The sequence below is a fragment of the Panthera pardus genome, unplaced genomic scaffold (genome assembly GCF_024362965.1).
Source record: "Panthera pardus isolate Hobbes unplaced genomic scaffold, ASM2436296v1 HiC_scaffold_27, whole genome shotgun sequence".
Classification (NCBI taxonomy): domain Eukaryota; kingdom Metazoa; phylum Chordata; class Mammalia; order Carnivora; family Felidae; genus Panthera; species Panthera pardus.
The window spans coordinates 73504810-73519396 of record NW_026526843.1 but is presented as its reverse complement, the minus strand read 5'-3'; the positions used below and the strand labels follow the sequence as shown (position 1 = coordinate 73519396).

Sequence of the window (14587 nt, the reverse complement as noted above, 5' to 3'; positions counted from 1 at the left end):
TATATTTATTTCAGTGCAGACTCTTCCTTTTTCTTCTAATTACCATATCCCAAAAATATGGAAATTGAAAAATTGGAAGGCAATTTTCTTAGATCAGCTTATTGTTTCTGAATTTTGCTCCTAAAAGAAGATTCTTTGCATTCCCAAATTAAGAACATGATTTGTTGGGGAAGATGTTCTAACCCAAAGTACAGAAAACAGAGAGAAGAGTCACAGTTTTATCTTTCAGCTCACTTATTCTGGATATTAATCAGTACCTAATGGCAATTTATCTCAGGGAAGACCACCCAAGTAACTTTAATCAGGTTGGACTTTATAGTAGATGATTATTTCAAGGCAGTTCTCAGTATATATGGCTTAATTCCAAGGGTAATGTTAGTCATTTTTATGTAACTCTAAACTTGCCAAGGAAACAAGAATATTATAGTGATAGTTAAGCAAAACATTTAGGTAATTAGCTTTAGATGAGAAAACACAAGTGCCACTTTTTTCTTCCTTTTTAATTTTTATTTATTTATTTTTATTTAAATACAAGTTAGTTAACATACAGTATAGTCTTGGCTTCAGGAGTAGAACCCAGTCTCTTACATATGACACCCATTGCTCATCCCAACAAGTGACCTCCTTAATTCCCATTAACAATTTAACTCATCCCCCGAACCCATTCCCCCTCCAGTAATGCTCAGTTTGTTTTCTGGATTGAAGAGTCACTTATGGTTTGTCTCATCTCTGTTTTTATCTAATATTTCCCTTCCCCTATGCAATTCTATTGACTTTCTCAAATTCCACATATGAGTGAAATCTTATGATATCTGTCTTTCTCTAACTGACTTATCATAATGCCCTGTAGTTCCATCCATGTTGTCACAAAGACAAGATTTCATTCTTTATCATCACTATTATTCCATTGTGTATATACATATGTATACATATATATGTATATGTATATATATATATATATATATATATATATTCCATCCATGTTGTCACAAATGGCAAGATTTCATTCTTTATCATCACTGAGTAGTATTCCATTGTGTATATACATATGTGTATATATATGTGTATATATATATGTGTATATATACGTACATATATACGTATATATATATACGTGTGTATATATATACGTATATATACATACATATATATATACGTGTATATATAAGTGTATATATACGTACATATATTTACGTATATATATATATGTGTGTATATATATACATATATATACATACATATATATATATACGTGTATATATAAGTGTATATATACATACATATATTTACATGTATATGTATAAATATATATACATGTATATGTATATATATATATACACGTATATATATACGTAAATATATGTACGTATATATACACTTATATATACACGTATATATATATGTATGTATATATATATATATATTAAATGTTCTATATATGTGTGTATATATGTATGTATACACACACACACACACACATATGTGTGTGTGTGTGTGTGTGTGTGTGTGTGTATACGCATATATAGAACATCTAATTATCCATTCTTCAGTCAATGGACATTTGGGCTCTTTCCATAGTTTGGCTATTGTTGACAGAGCTGCAATAATCATTGAGGGGCATGCTCCCCTTTGAATCAGCATTTTTTGTATCCTTTGGATCAACATGTAGTTGTGCAATTGCTGGGTTGTAGGGTAGCTCTATTTTTCATTTTTTAGGAACTTCCATACTGTTTTCCAGAGTGGCTGCACCAGTTTGCATTCCCACCAACAGTGCAAAAGGTTCCCCTTTCTCTGCATGTTCACCAACATCTGTTGCTTCCTGAGTTTTTAATTTTAGCCATTCTGACAGGTCCGAGGTGGCATTTCACTGTGGTTTTGACTCGTATTTCCCTGATGATGAGTCATGTTGAGTATATTTTCATGTGTCTGTTAGCCATCTGGAGGTCTTTGGAAAAGTTCCTATGCATGTCTTCTGCCCATTTCTTGACTGGATTCTTTGTTTTTTGGGTGTTCAGTTTGGTAAATTCTTTATAGATTTCGATACTGACCCTTTTTCTGATATGTCATTTGCAAATGTCTTCTCCCATTCCATCAGTTGCCTTTTAATTTTGTTGATTGTTTCCTTCACTGTGCGTAAGCTTTTTATCTTGATGAGGTGCCAATAGTTCATTTTTGCTTTTATTACCTTGCCTCCAGAACCAAATTAAGGAAGAAGTTACATGCCTGAGTCAAAGAGATTTCTCCTGTAGGATTTTTATGGTTTCCTGTATCACACTTAGGTCTTTCATCCGTTTTGAATTTATTTTTGTGTAGGGTGTAAGAAAGTGATCCCATTTCATTCTTCTGCATGTCACTGTATAGTCCTCCCAGCACCATTTGCTTTAGAAAGTGTCTTTTTTCCATTGGATACTTGTTCCTCCTTTGACGGAGATTAGCTGGCCATATATTTGTGGGCCCATTCTGAGTTCTGTATTCTTTTTTTTTAAATGTTAATGCTTTTTTTTTGAGAGAGAGAGAGAGAGAGAGAGGGTGATCAGGAGAGGGTCAGAGAGAGAGGGAGACATGGAATCTGATGCAGACTCTAGGCTCCGAGAGTCAGCACAGAGCCCAATGCGGGGCTTGAACTCATGAACCATGAGATCAAGACCTGATCGGCCACTTAACTGACTGAGCCACCCAGGCACCCCTGGGTTCTCTATTCTATTCCATTGATCTATGTGTCTGTTTTTATGCCAATATCATACTGTGTTGATGATTACAACTTTGTTATACAGCTTAATGTCCAGAAGTGTGATACCTCCAGGTTTGTTTTTCTTTTTCAATATTACTTTGGCTATTTGGGGTTTTTATGGTTCCATTAAAATTTTTGGGTTCTAGCTCTATGAGGAACGATGTTGTTATGTAATAGGGATTTCACTGAATGTGTATATTACTTTGGATATCAACATTTTAGCAACATTTTGTCTTCTAATCCATGAGAATGGAATGTTTTTCCATTTCTTTGTGTCTCCTTCAATTTCTTTCGTAAGCTTTCTATAATTTTCAGCATAAATATCTTTTATCTCTTTGGTTAGGTTTATTCCTAGTTATCTTATTGTTTCTGGTGCAGTTATAAATGAGATTGATTCCTTGATATATTTTCTGCTGCTTCATTATTGGTGTATAGAAATACAACCAATTTCTGTACATTGATTTTAAATCCTTTGACTTTGCAGAATTCGTGTATCAGCTCTAGCTGTTTTGTGATGGAGTCTTTCGTGTTTTCCATGTAGATTATGATGTCATTTGTGCAGAGTGAAAGTTTGACCTCTTCTGTGCCTATTTGGATACATTTTATTTCATTTTGTTGTCTTATTTCTGAGGCTAGGACTTTCAGTATTACGTTGAACAACAGTAGTGAGAGTGGACATCCCTGTCATATTCCTAATCTTTTGGTAAAGCTCTCATTTTTTTCCCATTGAGGATGATATTAGCTGTGTGCCTTTCATATATGGATTTTATGATGTTGAGGTATGTTCCTTCTAGCCCCACTTTCTTGAGGGATTTTATACAAAAAGGATGTTGTGTTTGTCAAGTGCTTTTTCTGTATCTATTGAGAAGATCATATGGTTTTTAAGCCTTCTTTTATTAATGTGGTATACCATGTTGACTGATTTGTGAATACTGAACCAGGCTTATAGCCCAGGAAAAGAATCCTATTTGATCATGCTGAATAATTCTTCTAATGTACTGCTAAATTCAATTTACTGGTATCTTGTTGAGTTTTTTTTCATCCAGGTTCATCAGGAATATTGGCCTGTAATTCCCCTTTTCAGTGCAGTCTTTGCCTGGTTTTGGAAACAAGGTAATGCTGACTTCATAGAATGAGTTTTGAAGCTATCCTTACATTTCTATTTTTTGGAATACTTGGAGAAGAATAGGTATTAACTCTTCTTTAAATGTCTGATAGAGACCACACTGAGGGTTGATGGGGGGGTGGGAGGCAGGGGAGGGTGGGTGATGGGTATTGAGGAGGGCACCTGTTGGGATGAGCACTGGGTGTTGTATGGAAACCAATTTGACAATAAGTTTCATATTAAATAAATAAATAAATAAATAAATAAATAAATAAATAAACATTACAAAATTAAAAAAAAAAAAATTCTGGTAGAGTTGCCCTGTGAAGCCATCTGACTTAGGATTCTTACTTGTTGGGAGGTTTTTAATAACCAATTCAATTTATTTACTGGTTATGGGCCTGTCCAAATTTTCTATTTCTTCATGTTTGAGTGTTGGTAGTGTATTAGTGTCTAGGAATTTGTCCATTTCTTCTATATTGTCCAGTTTGTTGACATATAACTTTTCATGGTATTCTCTTCTAATTTTTTGTATTTGTGTGATGTTGGTTGTGTTCTCACCTCTTTCACTTGTGATTTTATCTATTTGTGTCCTCTCTCTTTTCTTTTTGAGAAGTCTGGCTAGGGGGTATAAATTTCGTTTATTCTTTCAAAAAGCCAGCTCTTACTTTCATTGATCTGTTTTAATGTTTTTGTTTTGTTTTGTTTTGTTTTACCGAGACTCTGTATTCTTTATTTCTGCTCTAATATTATTTCCTTTCTTCTGCTGGCTTTGGGCTTTATTTGCTGCCACTTTTCTAACTCCTTTATGTGTGAGGTTAGGTTGTGTATTTGGGACTTTTTTGCTTCTTTATAATTTTTTTTCTTTACTTTTACTTATTTTTGAGAGACAGAGAGAGACAGAGCATAAGTGGGGGAGAGGCAGAGAGAGAATGAGACACAGAATCTGAAGCAGGTTCCAGACTCCAAGCTGTCAGCACAGAACCTAATGTGGGGCTCGAACTCAAAAACCATGAGATCATGACCTGAGCTGAAGGCGGACGGTTAACCAACTGACCCATCCAAGCGCCCCTTTGTTTCCTGAGATAGGCCTGAATTGCAATGTATTTTCCTCCTAGGACTGTGTTTGGTGCATACCAAAGGGTTTGTACTGTTGTGTTTTCATTTTTATTTGCTTCCCTGTAATTTTTAATTTCTTCTTTAATTTCCTGGTTAGCCCATTGAGGACTTTCCAAATTTTTTCTTGTGGTTAATTTCAAGTTTCATAGCATTTTAATCTGAAAATATGCATGGTATTATCTCAATATATTTATACCTGTTGAGGGCTGATTTGTGATCCATTATGCGATCTACTTTGGAGAATGTTCATGTGCACTTGAGAAGAACGTGTATTCTGCTGCTCTAGAATAAAATATTCTGTATATATTGGTTAAGTCCATCTGGTCCAATGTGTCTCTCAGAATTGTTGTTTCCTTGTTGATTGTCTGCTTAAATGATCTTTCCATTGCTTTAAGTGGGGTATTAAACTCTCCTACAATTATGACATTATTATCAATGAGTTTTTTTATGTTTGTTATTAATCAATTTATATAATTGGGTTCTCCCAAGGTGAGTACATAAATATTTACAATTGTTAGATCTTCTTGATAGATAGACCACTTAATTATGATATAATGCCTTTCATCTCTTGTTACATACTGTGTTTTAAAACCTACTTTGTCTGAGGGGCACTTGGGTAGCTCAGTCGGTTAAGCGCCCGACTTCAGCTCAGGTCATGATCTCGCCGTCTGTGAGTTTGGGCTCCGTATCAGGCTCTCTGCTTACAGCTCAGAGCCTGGAGCTTGTTTCAGATTCTGTGTCTCCCTCTCTCTCTGTCCCTCCCCCGCTCATGCTCTGTCTCTCTGTCTCTGAAAAATGAATAAACCCTAAAAAATTGTTAAATCTAGTTTGTCTGATATAAGTATGACAATTGCAGCTTTCTTTTGATGTCCATTAGCATCATAGATGGTTCTCCATCTCTTAATTTTCAATCTTTAGGTGTCCTGAGAACTAAATTCCTCAGAACTAGAGTCTCTTATATGCAGCACTTTGTATATTTCATGCCACTCCCTTCTGTCCTGCCAACTTTCAGTGCACAGGTCTGCTACTAAACTTACGTATCTACCCTTGTAGTTTAAGGACGTTTTGTCCCTAAGCAACTTCAGAATTTTCTCTTTATCTTTTTATTTTGCCAGTTTCACTATGATATGTCATGGTGTTGACCTATTTTTGTTGATTTTGAAGGGAGTTCTCCATGCCTCTTAGAATTGGATGTCTGTTTCCTTCCCCACATTAAGGAAGTTCTCAGCTATGATTTGTTCATATAAACATTAAGTCCCTTTTTCCCATTCTTCTTCTTCTGGGACTCCTATGATACAGATATTGTTTCATTTCATGAAACCACTTAGTTGTCTAACTCTCCCCTCATGATCTTGTAATTTCCTTTCTCTCTTTTTTTCAGTTTCACTATTTTTCATAATTCTATCATATATTTCACCTATTCTCTCCTCTGCTTCTTCAATCCTCTCTGGCAATCCTCTCTGTAGTTTATTTTACATCTCATTTATAGCATTTTGTAATTCATCTTGAATAGTTCTCAAGTCTTTGATCTCTGCAGGAACGATTTCTCTGGTGTCTTATATGCTTTTTTTCAGTCTTATGACTGTTTTTTCTAAATTCTTGTTCAGATATATTGTTTGTATGTGTTTTGAGCAGTTATCTGGCTTTGATCTCTTCTTGACCCTTCTTTTGGGGAGAATTCCTTTGTCTTGTCATTTTGCCTAATTTTATCTTTTGCATGTTTTAAAAACTCGATATGTGTCCTTCCCCTGAGAGTACAACTATATTAAAAAGGGGTCAAACACTGCCCAGGGCTTGGCAGTCCAGAAAGTGTTTCTGGTGTATGCTGCATACGCTGTTGTTACATTTGGGCTTCTCTATACCACTTGTAAGTCCTCTCAAGAGCTTCTCCTTGCTTGCAGTGGTGGAGTGTTTGGAACTTTAAATAGGTTTTCTTTTCCTTGCTTGTTGACGTAACCTTTGGGGGGTGGGAATTGAAGGTGATGGAAGTCTGATCCCATAAAAAGAGAAAAAGGAAAGGGGAGAAAACAGAACCAAACAGGGAATTAAAAACTATAAGTCTAATTCCAGAGAAAAAGAAAGGGAAATAAAAAAGAAGAAAAAAAGAAAATATAGAAAAATATTAGAATAAAAATACCTGATGAAGGAAAATATACATATATAATAAAAATTGACCAAAATCAATACAGAAATTATAAGCCTGATTGCAAAAGAAAAAAAAAATAAAGAAAAGAAAACAAGAAGGAGGAAAGAAAGAGACAAGAAATATTTTTAAAAATTTTTATTGTTGCATGGGCCTGGTGACTGTATTGGTCTGGAGGAGAGGCCAGCTGATTTGGGTCAGTCAATCTTGGTCTAGTAAATAAGCAGTTGCCAGGCACAGAGTGGCGGGGTTTGGTGTAAGTGTGTCTCACCCCCGCTGGGGACTGCTGTGCTGCTCTCTAAAATTCCACTGTATTGGTGTTGGGAACAAAATGGCATCACCTCATTTCTCCTCCTTGACCGGGTATCTCAACCCACACTGTTCACTGTTCTACAGCCCTCAGAGAATAATGAGGGTGGTCAACTTGCTGTGCTCCACAGTTCTCCTGAGCTTTCTTGGCACTTGACTGGGATTCAAAAACCAATGTCTTTAAGGACACGGTAAGAGGCAGCTCCTCTCTCCTGCTCTGGAGTAGAGACTCTCCACCCTGTTGATTAAAGGCCTTTGGCTGCATCTGCAAGGTTTTTTGTCCTTAGTGGGGGGCAATAAACCTCTTCCCATAAAATTCTGGGAACTACACTGTGCTATGCAGTTGGGGGCTGGGTTCCTTCTCTCCTGGAGCGTGCACCACAACTCCGCTATGGAGAAAGTCACATACTTCCAAAACGTCTGACTTTCAGAACCAAAGGCTGTTTTCAAAAAAATCTGGCACTCTCTGTACCTCTTGTTCCTCTGTTCATGCTCCAGAGATGTTATCCTCCTGTGCTAACTCAATGCCGCCCTTTTACAACCCCTTCTTTTTCTCTCCCTTTTTCTCTCCACATAAATTGTTCCCTCCATTCTGTGACTATGCTGTTTTATCTCCCCCAATTCACATACACATACCTTGATCCTGCCAAGCTGTCTCCCTCAAACTGTGGAAATCCTTCTGCTGCTCCACAGATCAATTTCTTGGTTGTTCCAAGTGATCAGACCTCAATATAGCTGTGTTTGAGGGACCAGGAAAATCTCAGTACCCATACTTCTCTGCGATCTTAACTCTCTCTCTGTCTCTCTCTGCCCATTTCTTAACTTGGTCATTTGGTTTTTGGGTATTGAGTTTGATAAATTATTTGTAGATTTTGGATACTAACCCTTTGATATGTCATTTGCAAATATCTTCTCCCATTCCATAGGCTGCCTCTTAGTTTTGTTGATTGTTTCCTTCATTGTTCAAAAGCTTTTTATCTTGATGAAGTCCCAATAGTTCATGTTTGCTTTTGTTTCTTTTGCTTTCGATGACATGTCTAGTAAGAAGTTGCTATGACCAAAGCGGTTGCTGTCCGTGTTCTTATCTAGAATTTTTATGGTTTCTTGTGTCACGTTTAGGTCTCTTATCCATTTTGAATTTATTTTCGTGTATGGTGTAAAGAGGTGGTCCAGTTTTATTTCTTTCTGCATGTCGCAGTCCAGTTTTCCCAAGTCCATTTGTTGAAGAGGCTGCCTTTATTCCATTGGATATTCTTTCCTGCTTTGTTGAAGATGAATTGACATATAGTTGTGGTTCCATTTCTGGGTTTACTATGCTGTTCCACTGATCTATGTGTCTATTTTTGTGCCAGGACCATACTGTCTTGATGATGACAGCTTTGTAATATAGCTGGAAATCCAGAATCATGATGCCTCCAGTTTTGTTTTTCTTTTTCAGAATTGCTTTGGCTATCCAGAGTCTTTTTTGGTTCCATACAAATTTTAGGATTATTTGTTCTAGCACTGCTAAAATGCTGGTGGTATTTTGACAGAGATTTCATTAAACCTGTAGACTGCTTTGTATGGATAGAGAGTTTAACAATGTTTGTTCTTCCAATCCGTAAGCATGGAATGTTTTTGCATTTCTTTGTGTCTTTCTCAATTTTTTTCATGAGCATTCTACAGTTTTCAGAACACAGATGTTTTACCTCTTTAGTTAGATTTATCCTAGCTATCTTATTGGTTTTGGTGCAATTGCAAATGGGATCTATTCCTTGATTTCTTTTTCTGCTGCTTTGTTATTACTGTATAGAAATACAACAGATTTCTGTACATTGATTTTATATCCTGAAACATTGCTGAATTCATGTATTACTTTTAGCATTTTTTTTTTGGTGGCATCTTTTGGGTTTTCTACATATAATACCATGTCGTGTTCATTTTGTGCACAAAGTGAAAGTCTGATTTCTTCCTTGTTTATTTGCATACACTTTATTTATTTTTTGTTGCCTTATTTTTGAGGCTAGGCCTTCCAGTACTATGTTAAATAGTAATGGTGAGAGTGTACCTCCTTGTCTTCTTCCTGACCATGGGGGAAATGTTCTCAGTTTTTCCCCATTGAAAATGATCTTAGCTGTGGGACTTTCACATATGGCCTTTATCATGTTGAGGTATGTTCCCTCTTTCCCTAGTTTATTTAGGGTGTTTAGATGAACACCTAAGAACAACATCCAAGAATGGATGCTGTATTTTGTGAAATGATTTTTCTGCATCTATTGACAAGATTATGTGGTTGTCATCCTTTCTTCTATTAATATGGTTTATCACGTTGTTTGATTTGCAAATATTGAACCAGCCTCACAGTCCAAGAATAAGTCCCATTTGATCATTGTGAATAATTCTTTTAATATATTGTTGAATTCCACTTGCTATTATCTTGAGAATTTTTGCATTTGTGTTGTTCAAGGATACTGGCCTGTAGTTTTCCTTTTTAGCTTACTTTAAAAAATATTAGATATTGTGCGGTGTCTGGTTAGATCAGTCAGTTGAGCCTTCTACTTCAGCCTAGGTTATGATCTCGCCATTCCTGTGTTCAAGCCCCACATTGGGCTCTGTGCTGACAGCTCAGAGCCTGGAGCCTGTTTCATATTCTGTGTCTCCCTCTCCCCCCCTCTACCCCTACCCCACTCATGCTCTGTCTGTCTCTCTTTCTTAAAAATAAATAACAATAAAAAATTAAAAATATATATTAGATATTATTTTATCTTTGAATTCCATTATAGATTATTCTCATTTATTCTGTAGGATTTGCAATTTGTAGAGTGGTTTTCAAAAGGGAAAATGTAAATCAAATTTAACATTCATGTTTAAAAGTTGTCCTCAATGGAAATATTCTTAAGATATATGGTTCAATTCTATACCTGCTTCAACAGTAAACTAAACAGAATTAAACATTTTCTTGTTTACTGGGGACCATTATTAATGAGCATTCATTATCACACATCACTACCACATAAGATACAATGATAGTCCTCAAGGACTAGGACACTGGTAGTTATGGGATAGGTGCAGGAGTGAGACACTTAAGGTTCTTGGCACTTACATTCAATAGCTTAAGAAAAATGTTTATTTCCTCTTTTTGAATAACTTTTGTTTATCCTCCAATTCTCAAATGTTGCTTCTTGCTGTTATTTCTGTGCCTGCCTCTGACTACTCCCTTTCTAATTGTTTCTCCTAATCAATATTGGACAACTAAATAACTAAGCTTTTTAAAAGTATGTCTATATAATGATTCTCCTATTGCGTTCCTTAGACCAGTAGAATCAACATCACGGAAAAACATGCTAGAAATGCAGAATCTCAGGCCCCATTCCAGACTTACTGAATCAGGTAACTCTGGGGTATATTCTACCCCAGTTGAAGGGACTGTGTTTTAGAAGTCCCTCCAACTAATTCTGGTGTATGCTCAAGTTTGAGATTTACTTCCTTACCATATTGGTTAATAATGTACAATCCCAGATTACACTATGAGAGATATGATTTAGTACATGTGGGTAGGGCCTAAGAACCTTAATTTTTTTAATCAATACCCCAGATTATCTTGATGAAAGTAGTCAAAAACCACAATTGGAAAAATGTTTCACAAGCATAGACCAGTGTTTCTCGAACTTACCTGGGGATCTAGTTAAAATGCATATTCTTATTTCATAGGTCTGGTGTTCAGTATTTTCTTTTTTTTTATTCAAGGTTTTATTTATACTCCAGTTAGCTAAATTACAGTGTAATATTAGTTTCACTCCAGTTAGTTAACATACATTGTAATATTAGTTTCAAGTTTAGTGATCCATTACTAACATACAATATTCAGTGTTCATCATAGCATGTGCCCTCCTTATTACCCACTACCTATTTAACCCACCCCCCTGCCTGCATCCTCCCCAGTAACCCTCAGTTTGTTCTCTATAGTTAAGAATCTGTTTCTTGGTTTGCCTCTCTCTCTTTTTCTCTTTGCTAATTTTTTTTTCCTTAAATTCCACATATAAGTAAAATCATGTGGTATTTGTCTTTCTCTGACTTATTTGGCTTAACATAATACTCTGTAGCTCCATCCATATCATTGAAAATGACAAGATTTCACTTTTTTCCATTACTGAGTAATATTCCTTTGTATACTACATCTTCTTTACCCATTCATCTACTGATGGACACCTGGACTGTTTCTATAATTTGGCTATTGTAGATAATGGTGCTATAAACATTGGGATTCATGTATCTCTTTGAATTACTATTTTTGTATTCTTTGAGTAAATACCTAATAGTGCAATTGCCAGATTGTAGGGTAGTTTGTTTCCTATAAATAAAAATAATATCAGTCTTCCTTGTTTTTGCAAAATATGCTATTTTCTCCATAATCAAATATTTACAAAGGTGTTTGTCCATACTTTTTAAATTTTAAAGAAATGAATTGTTTTAATCATGTAAGTCAGTTGGCTTTGAATACAGAGTGAAGGGACTCTTTTATGAGTAAAATTATATGAGATTTAGTTTCTAGACTTAGTGTCACTTTCTCAGGTTTCTCAGAAATCTTTTACTGTGTCTTTCTTAGTCTCATGTATACCCCCAATAAGGAAGGAGTGGAAAAGCTTCCCTTACATGAAGGTGAAAATTCTATGATAGATTACTTTATTCTCTTTGGGGCTAAAATAGATGTTACTCTTTTTTACAATGTTTATTTATTCATTTTGAGAGAGAGAGAGAGAGAGAGCACGTGTGAATGGGAGAGGGGCATAAAGAGGGAGAGAGAATCTCAAGCAGGCTCCACTCTGTCAGCACATAGCCCAATATGGGGGCTTGATCTCAACTATGAGATTATGACCTGAGCCAAAATTAAAATTCAGATGTTTAACTGAATGAGTGACCCAAGCACTCCAAAATAGATATTACTCTTTCTCTAGTCTAAGCTCTGTCAGCATTTACCATCTCCCTGAAGGATATTGATTGACAACCCAAGCCTTTTCCAAGAGGCAAACCATGTATTCCTTCTGAATGTATATCCTGAATGTTTCAGCCTTTCAGGAAAGAGAGGGTTCTGAGTTATGCTTTTGTGCTGATCCCTGAATTTCACAATCTCTGGACTTCTGAAGGAAAGAAAATGCCTTGGTAGGGAACTAGTCATGGAAACTCCTCCTGCTTCAGCTGTGGATTGCTTTAAACCTTCTTCTTACATAAGGCGCTTATGTTGTTTGTTGTAATTTCCAAAAGGAGGAAAAACAAACAAATGGTGAAAGATGTCAATTTAGGAAGCTTTTCATTTCAGGTTGGATAAGTGATTCCAGAACATGAATTCTAAAGTGAATCCAGTGCCCACCCACCCCTCCCCAGATATTTCAGTATTGAAATTGGGCCCTTCAGAGTGGAGTCTCTTGATTTTCAGGATTGACAGAGCTGAAGCTATTTTTACAAAATGGAATTCAAAAATCATTTTAGTTTATTTTCTGGAAGATCTAATCTCAGGATTATTATTGGTGAGACTTCCCTGATCATTAAGATCATCTCACTAGTCTATCTTTTCTGAACGTTTCCCTACATAGAATCAATACCATGAAATAGAATGAATTGTTTTATGAGAGCTTCATGGTTAATAATTTCCTCACTGTTGTTATAAAACAAAGGAAGAGAAAGAATATCTATTGAGTGTCTACTGTGTTCTAGTCAATGTTCTAGTTCTTTCATATATATTATCTAATTTTCTTCTCATAAGAACATTTTGATGCAAGTTTTATTTTTTCCAATTTGCATATGAGGAGTCTAAAGCTACTGGTCACACAACTAGAAAGCAGCAGGATCAAAATTTGAACCACCAAGCAAAACCATAATGTATATTCTCAAGTGCACATGGAACACTATTTAGGATACATTATATGTGAGGACAGAAACTAATAAAACAAAGTATGTTCTCTGACAATACAGTGGAATGAAGTTAGAAACCAAGAACCCAAAAATTTGAGAAAGTCACAAATATGTGGAAATTAAACAACACACTTTTAAACAATCAACGAGTCAAAAAATTAAAAACTGAAATCAGATAATACTCTGAGATAAGTGAAAATAAAACAAAATATACTAAAACTTATGGGATGCAGATAAAAACAGCATTTAGAGGGAAATTTACAGTTGTACTTGTCTGTAGTGTAAAAGAGGAAAAATCTTGTATCAATAATCAAACCTTCCACCTAGGACACTGAAGAGAAAACAGTAAAGTAATCCAAAAGCAAGCAGAAGAGAGGAAATAATAAAGACTGGAGTGAACGTTAATGAAATAAAGAATAGAATAAAAGTACAAAAACTCATTTGGACCAAAAGCTGGTTCTTTGAAAAGATCAACAAAATTAACAACCCTTTACTAGTTTGACCAAGAAAGACTCAAATTACTGGTAGAAAATATGAAAGAAGAGATGTTACTGTCAATTTTACAGAAATAAAATGGATTATGAAGGAATACTATGGCAATTGTACTCGAAGAAATGAGATAACTTAGATGAAATGGACAAATTCCTAGAAAGACACAAACCACCAAAACTGGCTCAAGAAGGAATAGATCATCTAAATAGATCTATGACAAGTGAAGATATTTAAGCAGTAATAGCAGCAGTAGTAGTAATGGAAATTACCCATGCAGAAAAGCCCAGACCCATATGGCTTCATTGATACATTTTATAAAACACTTAAATAATAATTATAACTAATTATTTATAAACTCTTCCAAAAATTAGAAAAGATAACACTTTCCAAACCATTTTGGGGCTAATATTACCCTGATTAAAACCAGGCAAACCTATCACAAGAAAACTACAAACCAATATCTCTTATGAATATGGGCACAAAACTCAACAAAATACTAGCAAACAAAATTTAGAAACATTTAAAAATAACTATACATTATGATTAATTGTGATTTATCCCAAGGTTGGTTTAACATTAAAAATCAATTGTTCTACATCCTACCAATAGAAAGCATATATCACATGATCATTTCAATAGACAAAGAAAAAGCATTTGACAAAATCAAACACCCTTTCTTCATAAAATCACTCAACAAACTCGGGATAGAAGGAAACCCCTTTAATGTGATAAAGGGCATAAAAAACTAACACTGTACTTAATGTTGAAAGACCGGATGCCCCTATAGTCAGGAATAAGG

The 14587-nt window shown here is 35.3% G+C and overlaps 1 protein-coding gene across 1 annotated transcript in view; it reads left to right on the top strand.

Annotated features, from left to right (window-relative positions):
* Positions 1 to 14587, top strand: part of ZC3H12B (zinc finger CCCH-type containing 12B) — a 449943-nt gene that overhangs the window by 311128 nt on the left and 124228 nt on the right. The window lies entirely within an intron of this gene.